This window comes from Entelurus aequoreus, linkage group LG15 (genome assembly GCF_033978785.1).
Source record: "Entelurus aequoreus isolate RoL-2023_Sb linkage group LG15, RoL_Eaeq_v1.1, whole genome shotgun sequence".
Taxonomy (NCBI): domain Eukaryota; kingdom Metazoa; phylum Chordata; class Actinopteri; order Syngnathiformes; family Syngnathidae; genus Entelurus; species Entelurus aequoreus.
The window spans coordinates 17,991,108-18,000,426 of record NC_084745.1 but is presented as its reverse complement, the minus strand read 5'-3'; the positions used below and the strand labels follow the sequence as shown (position 1 = coordinate 18,000,426).

Sequence of the window (9,319 nt, the reverse complement as noted above, 5' to 3'; positions counted from 1 at the left end):
ATTCACAATGCTTGTGTTTCACCTGTACAATCAATAATTCCTACTTCACAGGATTCATTTGTCTGACAGCCATTTCCGCAGTAGTAACATGACCATAAACGTGTAAAATCTTAGCAAAAACCATAGCAAACTAGAAAGGGTTAGTCTGTATACTAACTGTCAGTAAACCATATATAAATGACACTATGGATATGCCACCTTAGTGGTACAGGTAAGTGACTACAAGGTAATTTTAGCCTCCATGTAACAATATAGGCTATCACATTTGAATCCTTTTGGCCCACACCGGTTTCATCCTCTTAAGTGCAAACTCGCTGAAGTAGAGGCATGGCAGTTCTTCACATGTTCTCACATGAGTTTTGGGTATAGATCTTTAAATTGGACTATATTGACATAGCTGCAGGGTTCAAAGAAGCATTTGAGCTAGGGTTGTCACCATTCAGTGTACTATTCTAACTCACGGTATCAACTTTCATTTATTCGCGGCATTGCATTATGGGTTCATGGCGGCTATCTTTCTACTCCTCTGCAATCTGGGTATGACATTTAAACGGTACCATATATCAAAGTAGCCTTGTATTTAGGTGTCTCTAAATACTGCCCACAATCTTTACCATTGACAATCCAACATACTGTTTCAACTAATGGTATAACTATCTAGGAAAATACATTAAATTCATCAACCTGTGCTTCATGAGTTTATTTTGTCGGTCAAGTGAGTCAACGTCAGTTGGCAGGGCTAACACAATCTAGTCTGATTCAGATTCACCTATATTGTTATTGTACTGAGGATTTACAACGAGATTAGGGGTGAGGTACTTCCACAGCCGCTGTGCACCTCCATCCATCCATCCATCTATTTTCTACCGCTCGTCCCGTTCAGGGTGGCGGGGGTGCACAAAGACAAGATAAACACCAACACAAAACATGAAAATGGCACCAAAAACAGAGACAAATATGAAATAGCACTAAATAAGCAGACTGGACTGGAAGGACAACAGCAAAGCTGTATACAAGAAGGGCATGAGCAGACTTTTTCCCGAGGAGGCTTAGGTCCTTTAATGTGTGCAGGCAGCTGTTGGAGATCTTTTTTCAGTCTGTTGTGGCCAGTGCCCTGTACTTTGCAGTGGTTTGTTGGGGGAGCAGCACCAGCAAAAGGGACTTTAAACCGGATTGACAAACTGATCCGGAAAGCCGGTCCAAACTATTGGCACGCATTTGGAGGCGTTTTGTGTCAGTGAGGGACAGGAGGACACTGGACAAACTGCTCGCCTATCATGGACAATCCTGCCCACACACTCCACCAGACAAGTGAGGGACAGCGGAGCTCATACTCCAACAGGCTCCTTCAGCTTCGTTCCCACAGTGTTCGATTCAAGAACTCCTTCATTCCGCACTCCATCCAGCTGTATAATCACTCGTCATACAGCAATAGGTGATATCTGTCTATTACTTCACCTCTTCTATGTTAGCTACCTCTCTTTGTCATACTTGCCAACCCTCCCGATTTTTACGGGAGACTCCCGAATTTCAGTGCCCCTCCTGAAAATCTCCCGGGTCAACCATTCTCACGAATTTCTCCCGATTTTTACCCGAACAACAAAATTGAGGGCGTGCCGTGATGGCACTGCCTTTAACATCCTCTACAACCTGTCGTCGCGTCCGCTTTTTCTCCATACAAACAGCGTGCCGGCCCAGTCACATGTTGTGTGCGACTTCTACAGACACACGTAAGTGACTGCAAAACATAGTTGATCAACAGCCATACAGGTCACACTGAGGGTGGATGTACAAACAACTTTAACACTGTTACAAATATGCGCCACACTGTGAACCCACACCAAACAAGAATGACAAACACATTTTGGGAGAACATCCGCACCGTAACACAACATAAACACAACAGAACAAATACCCAGAATCCCTTGTAGCCCTAACTCTTCCGGGCTACAATATATACCCCCCCACCCCCCATCTCCCGAATTCGGAGGTCTCAAGGTTGGCAAGTATGCTCTTTGTTTATAATGTATATTTTCTGCTGGATCTACTCTCAATTTTATGCTGCCCTTTTTTTTCTTCTTATATAATATATCAGTATATGTTATATACTGTATATATAATATGTAAATATTACATGTATCCATCCATCCATCTATTTTCTACCGCTTGTCCCATATGTTATATTTTATATTGCTACTATGGTACATTTTTAGTCTACTTAATACCTGCATTATCCTTTCCATCCCGCTAATCGCTTTAATTTGTTTTGGTCCTTAAAATTATCACAATTCTCTTTGGGATTCAAGAAATAAAAGGGATTAATGTTAAATTAATGATTTTTTTTGCTTAGGTCTTCTCCCTTATTGTGTCCCATTTTTTTTGTATCCTGTGTGTCTGTCTTGCACCGTGTTGCCGACAATGAAGACACACTTTAAATAAAGTAGTGTCATCGGGTTTCATTTTGGCTTTGATCAAATATTTGTGCATCCTTCAGCTTTGTTGTTGTTGTTCTCCCCACTTCCTGTCAACAGGTGAAACATTGGACGCCTGGATCATCCCGGCGGAGCACGTGTCCGGAATTTCCATGTTTGTGTTCAGATTACATTCAAAGGCTGATTTGTTTCCATCTCACCTGTGTTTGTGTTTGCTTAGCTCCCCTTAAGGAGGCGGGAGGAGGACAGAAAGAAGATGAGAAATGAGGCTGTGAGGAAACTCAAGGTAGAAACCAAACAATTGTTTTGTCCTTTGTGAAAATTGACCATATTTTTTGCTGAAAATGTGGGTGGAATTTAGAATGAAAGGGTTGCCTTTGACCTTTTAGAGCTGCCGATCACATTAGGGTTGTAAAGGTATACCGGTACGAGTATAGTATCGCGGTACTAATGAATCAAAAACGGTACTATACTCTGTTTGAAAAGTACCGGTTCCCCTTTTTCTTTTTTTCTTTTTTTTAACGGGCATGATGGCACGCCAACGTCATGTCGTGACGTTACTGGTTTTACAAGCAGACGAGCATGTTCGGCAGCGCACAATCACGGAGTACTTACATACAGACACAGTGTGTAGACCAGGGGTCACCAACGCGGTGCCCGCGGGCACCAGGTAGCCCGTAAGGATCAGATGAGTAGCCCGCTGGCCTGTTCTAAAAATAGCTCAAATAGCAGCACTTACCAGTGAGCTGCCTCTATTTTTTAAATTGTATTTATTTACTAGCAAGCTGGTCTCGCTTTGCTCGACATTTTTAATTCTAAGAGAGACAAAACTCAAATAGAATTTGAAAATCCAAGAAAATATTTTAAAGACTTGGTCTTCACTTGTTTAAATAAATTCATTAATTTTTTTACTTTGCTTCTTACAACTTTCAGAAAGACAATTTTAGAGAAAAAATACAACCTTAAAAATGATTTTAGGATTTTTAAACACATATACCTTTTTACCTTTTAAATTCCTTCCTCTTCTTTCCTGACAATTTAAATCAATGTTCAAGTAAATTTATTTTTTTATTGTAAAGAATAATAAATACATTTGGATTTAATTCTTCATTTTAGCTTTTGTTTTTTCGACGAAGGATATTTGTGAAATATTTCTTCAAACTTATTATGATTAAAATTCAAAAAAAATATTCTGGCAAATCTAGAAAATCTGCAGAATCAAATTTAAATCTTATTTCAAAGTCTTTTTAATTTATTTTAAAAAATTTGTTCTGGAAAATCTAGAAGAAATAATGATTTGTCTTTGTTAGAAATATAGCTTGGTCCAATTTGTTATATATTCTAACAAAGTGCAGATTGGATTTTAACCTATTTAAAACATATCATCAAAATCCTAAAATTAATCTTAATCAGGAAAAATTACTAATGATGTTCCATAAATTTTTTTTTTAATTTTTTCAAAAAGATTCGAATTAGCTAGTTTTTCTCTTCTTTTTTTCGGTTGAATCTTGAATTTTATAGAGTCGAAATTGAAGATAAACTATGTTTCAAAATTTAATTGTCATTTTTTTCGTGTTTTCTCCTCTTTTAAACTGTTAAATTAAGTGTAAATATCATTAATTATTAATAATAACAGAGTTAAAGGTAAATTGAGCAAATTGGCTATTTCTGGCAATTTATTGAAGTGTGTATTAAACTGGTAGCCCTTCGCATTAATCAGTACCCAAGAAGTAGCTCCTGGTTTCAAAAAGGTTGGTGACCCCTGGTGTAGACAGAAAAGGGAAAATTGATGCATTTTGGTTTAAAAACTAACAATAAAGGTGAAGTTATAACACTGAAACACTGCTCTGCAAGAGGTGCTTTAATACATGGCCAGCCAGCTACCGGCTAATGTCCATCCGCAGTCGGCAGTGTTTTAGCTACTTCTAAATCACTAATCCTCGCCTCCATGGCGACGAATAAAGTAAGTTTCTTACAAGTATCAACCCTGCAGGACGAGGAATAGCCAAACATGCTTCACTACACACCGTAGGAGGATACAATAGCTCACCGGCGTCACCGCTAACAAAAGATAGCGCTCCTGAATGTAAACAAATGCAATGGGTGGCTCTACACCTGACATCCACTGGATTGATACCAAATACGATAGCGTATCTAGTCGATACTACTATGATTACATCGATATTTATTTAAAAAAAAAATCATTATGTTTATAAACTCAGGAAATTTGTCCCTGGACACATGAAGACTTTGAATATGATCAATGTATGATCTTGTAACTTTTTGATATCGGATCGATATCTAAATTTGTGGTACATCCAAAACTAATCCAAACAACAGAAGAATAAGTGATTATTACATTTTAAGAGAAGTGTAGATAGAACATGTTGAAACAGAAAATAAGCAGATATTAACAGTAAATGAACAAGTGGATTAATACTTTATTTTTTACAGCTTGTCCTTTTAAAATTTTGACAAAGTAATAGAATGATAAATGGCACAATATGTTACTGCATATGTCAGCAGACTAATTAGGAGCCTTTGTTTGTTTACTTACTACTAAAAGATGAGTTGTCTTGTATGTTCACTATTTTATTTAAGGACAAATTGTTCTTTGATTGCAATAAGAAACATTTGTTTAATGTACTGTTGAAATAAAGCCAATAATGCCATTTTTATGGTCCCCTTTATTTAGAAACGTATCAAAAAGTATTGAAATACATTTTGGTACCGGGACAACCCTACACCAAATGGATGGATGTGGAATAAGACCCAACTTCGACATGACAACCTCACATTAAACCGGATTTAGCACCGTGGTAAGAATCTCACTATTTAAAAAATGTTGGTTCTGATGATGCAATCGTCACGCCGTGTATTGTTGATGAGTGAGGGTGATGAGGCTTGCTTGATGAATGGATGTTTTCAGCGGCGCAGGAAGTCTATAAAAGGACTCTACGGGCAACGCCCCAAACCCTAATGAGCACATGTCGAAACAGTTGTGGCCACAATGGGACAGGGCAAACAGGGTGGGTGGTTGTTATTGGAAAGATCAATCTTGGGACCTTTCCCATAATGTTCGCCCAGCAGGCACAAGACATTGAAACAACGTTGAAAACGTGTTGAATTACGTCCTGACGTTGAGCAACTCAAACCTAAAGTTGGAACAACGTGCCTTTTGACGACGTTTGATCAATGTTGGGTTCTGACGTTGATTTAACCTATGAATTTTGATCATGTTCCAACCAATATTCTACAACAAAAATACAACGTTGAAACAACATACTTTTTGACTACGTTTAATCAATGTTGGGTTCTGACGTTGATTTAACCATTGAATTTTGATCCTGTTCCAACCAACAACGTTGATCCAACGTTAGACACCAACGTTGTCTTAATTTACAAATACAACTATTTTGCAGTGTTGTTTCAAAGTCAGTTTTAAAGGACACGTATGTATAATAAAAGTTGTATCAATGTCTTGTGTCTGCTGGGTACTGTCTTCAGAAAATGTGTTAAATGTCCCGCATTGTTGTATTTTTTAAATATTTGTAAAAAGTCATGGAGGTCCCACAATACATTAAGGCTGGATTCAAGGCATTTTAAAAGTGCTTTTAGTTAGCCCTACTGTAAACACGGTGTTTTGTGTGTCTGTAGCTGTAATGCTAACGACGCAGTGATTGTCCATTTACGTCCATATACTTTGTAATTCTGCACTTGTCCGCACACACGTTAGCAAGATTGGCATAGCAAATGCTACATGCTAACATTACATTCGCATTTTAACAGCAACATTATGCTATGTTAGCATATTCGCTAATGAAGCTTTTTTTCAAGATGCGTAGCAAAGCCTTTTTTTTTAAGTGGAGAGAGTCTACACCAGTGTTTTTCAACCACTGTGCATATAGATACAGTCTGGTGTGCCGTGGGAGATTATCTAATTTCCCCTATTTGGGTTAAAAATATTTTTTGCAAACCAGTAATTATAGTCTGCAAATGATGTGTTGTTGTTGAGTGTCGGCGCTGTCTCGAGCTCGGCAGAGTGACCATGTAATACTCTTCCATATCAGTCGGTGGCACCTGGTAGCTAATTGCTTTGTAGATGTCGGAAACAGCGGGAGGCAGTGTGCAGGTAAAAAGGTATCTAATGCTTAAACTAAAAATAAACAAAAGGTGAGTGCTCCAAAGAAAAGGCATTGAAGCTTAGGGAAGGCTATGCGGAACTAAACTAAAACTGAACTGGCTACAAAGTAAACAAAAACAGAATGCTGGACGACAGCAAGGACAATACAATATATAGATTATTTTTAACCTCCCCTCAAGATTGGTCCCGGGTCTCAGTTTAAAAAAGAAGACATATATTATTTTTTTCAACGCTTAAATGTATAGATCTATCTGTCCATATAAAGTTGTATTTATTTTGAGTGTGTTATGTTGTTTTTGTTAAACAAAACCCTGTTTTTAATGCAAAAACCCAAAATATGCAATAGTTTCCCCCCAAAACATATTTAAAAGTGGAATATTTGATTTGAAGTAATTGCAGTCTTAAATAGGCCAATAATTGAGGCCAACATTCATTTTGATTCATTGTTATTCTTTGAACAATGACAGTTTAAAAACAATTCTAGGGTATTCAAAAGTGTGTTAAAGTGGAGACCTTAGTGTTAAAAGTAAGTCAAACAATATTTTTTCTTTTTTTACTTTCAACATTTACATCTCTAGATCAACTTCAGATGTTTTAATTTTTTCTAAAAAAAAATAAATAAATAGTTTTATGCCCTTTTTGTCACAAAAGTTGTTGTTTTTTAAATGTCAAACATCCAATATTTTCTCCCAAAAAAAATTCTAAGTGGAATTTTTTATGTAAAGTATTTGGAGCATTGAATATGTTAATATTTCATAGCAACATTGATTTGATTCGTTATTTTATGAGCAATGACAGTTTTAAAGAAAAGTCATGACAGCTCTGTTATTACAGTCAACATTGCAACTTTTTCTACAAAACCCAAAACCAGTGAAGTTGGCACGTTGTGTAACTTATATTCAATTGAATAGACTGCAAAGACAAGATACTTAATGTTCGAACTGAGAAACTTATTTTTTTGTGCAAATAATCATTAAGTTAGAATGTAATGGCAGCAACACATTGCATAAAAGTTGGCACAGGGGCATTTTTACCACTGTGTTACATGGCCTTTCCTTTTAACAACACTCAGTAAACGTTTGGGAACTGAGGAGACCAATTTTTGAAGCTTTTCAGGTGGAATTCTTTCCCATTCTTGCTTGATGTACAGCTTAAGTTGTTCAACAGTCCGGGGTCTCCGTTGTGGTATTTTAGGCTTCATATTGCGCCACACATTTTCAATGGGAGACAGGTCTGGACTACAGGCAGGCCAGTCTAGTACCCGCACTCTTTTACTATGAAGCCACGCTGTTGTAACACGTGGCTTGGCATTGTCGTGCTGAAATAAGCAGGGGCGTCCATGATAGCGTTGCTAGGAGGGCAACATTTGTTGCTCCAAAACCTGTATGTACCTTTCAGCATTAATGGTGCCTTCACAGATGTGTAAGTTACCCATGCCTTGGGCACTAATACACCCCCATACCATCACAGATGCTGGCTTTTCAACTTTGCGCCTATAACAATCCGGATGGTTATTTTCCTCTTTGGTCCGGAGGACACGACCTCCACAGTTTCCAAAAATAATTTGAAATGTGGACTCGTCAGACCACAGAACACTTTTCCACTTTGCATCAGTCCATCTTAGATGAGCTGGGGCCCAGCAAAGCTGGCGGCGTTTCTGGGTGTTGTTGATAAATGGCTTTGGCTTTGCATAGTAGAGTTTTAACTTGCACTTACAGATGTAGCGACAAACTGTAGTTACTGACAGTGGTTTTCTGAAGTGTTCCCGAGCCCATGTGGTGATATCCTTTACACACCGATGTCGCTTTTTGATGTAGTACCGCCTGAGGGATCGAAGGTCCGTAATATCATCGCTTACGTGCAGTGATTTCGCCAGATTCTCTGAACCTTTTGATGATATTACGGAGCGTAGATGGTGAAATCCCTAAATTCCTCGTTATGAAATGTTGTTGTTAAACAATTTGCTCACGCATTTGTTCACAAAGTGGTGACCCCTCGCCCCATCCTTGTTTGTGAATGACTGAGCATTTCATGGAAGCTGCTTTTATACCCAATCATGGCACCCACCTGTTCCCAATTAGCCTGTTCACCTATGGGATGTTCCAAATAAGAGTTTGATGAGCATTTCTCAACTTTCTCAGTCTTTTTTGCCACTTGTGCCAGCTTTTTTGAAACATGTTGCAGGCATCAAATTGCAAATTAGCTAATATTTGCAAAAAATAACTAAAGTTTTCCAGTTTGAACATTAAATATCTTGTCTTTGCAGTCTATTCAATTGAATAGAAGTTGAAAAGGATTAGCAAATCATTGTATTCTGTTTTTATTTACCATTTACTCAACGTGCTAACTTCACCGGTTTTGGGTTCTGTAGTTGTATTTGTAAATTGAGACAACGCTGATGTCCAACGTTGGATCCACCATGTGGTTTCAACGTTGCATTTGTGTCGTAGAATATTGGTTGGGAAATTACCAAATTTCAATGGTCAAATCAACGTCAGAATCCAACGTTGATTAAACGTCGTCAGAAAGCATGTTGTTTCAACGTTACGTTTGAGTTGCTCAACGTCGGGACCTAATTCAACAAGTTCTCAACGTTAATTGCGCACGTTTGAGCGCCTCTTCCTTCAAAAAATGAGCAAAAAGAAGATTATGATGAATTCTTCTCAGGTTTTGGCACTCATAAGGAGGCTCAGATGTTACTTTTAGAACATCATTAAAAAAGTCAATTAGGCGTAATTGGGGA

At 37.9% G+C, this 9,319-nt stretch overlaps 1 protein-coding gene across 1 annotated transcript in view; it reads left to right on the top strand.

Moving 5' to 3' along the window:
- The first annotated feature begins 5,191 nt into the window (after nt 1-5,191).
- phex (phosphate regulating endopeptidase homolog, X-linked) overlaps nt 5,192-9,319 on the top strand; it is a 36,974-nt gene continuing 32,846 nt past the window's right edge. Inside the window, exon 1 of the mRNA XM_062021970.1 lies at nt 5,192-5,251. The gene's annotated coding sequence lies outside the window, so the exon portion shown is untranslated. The remainder of the gene's footprint in view (nt 5,252-9,319) is intronic.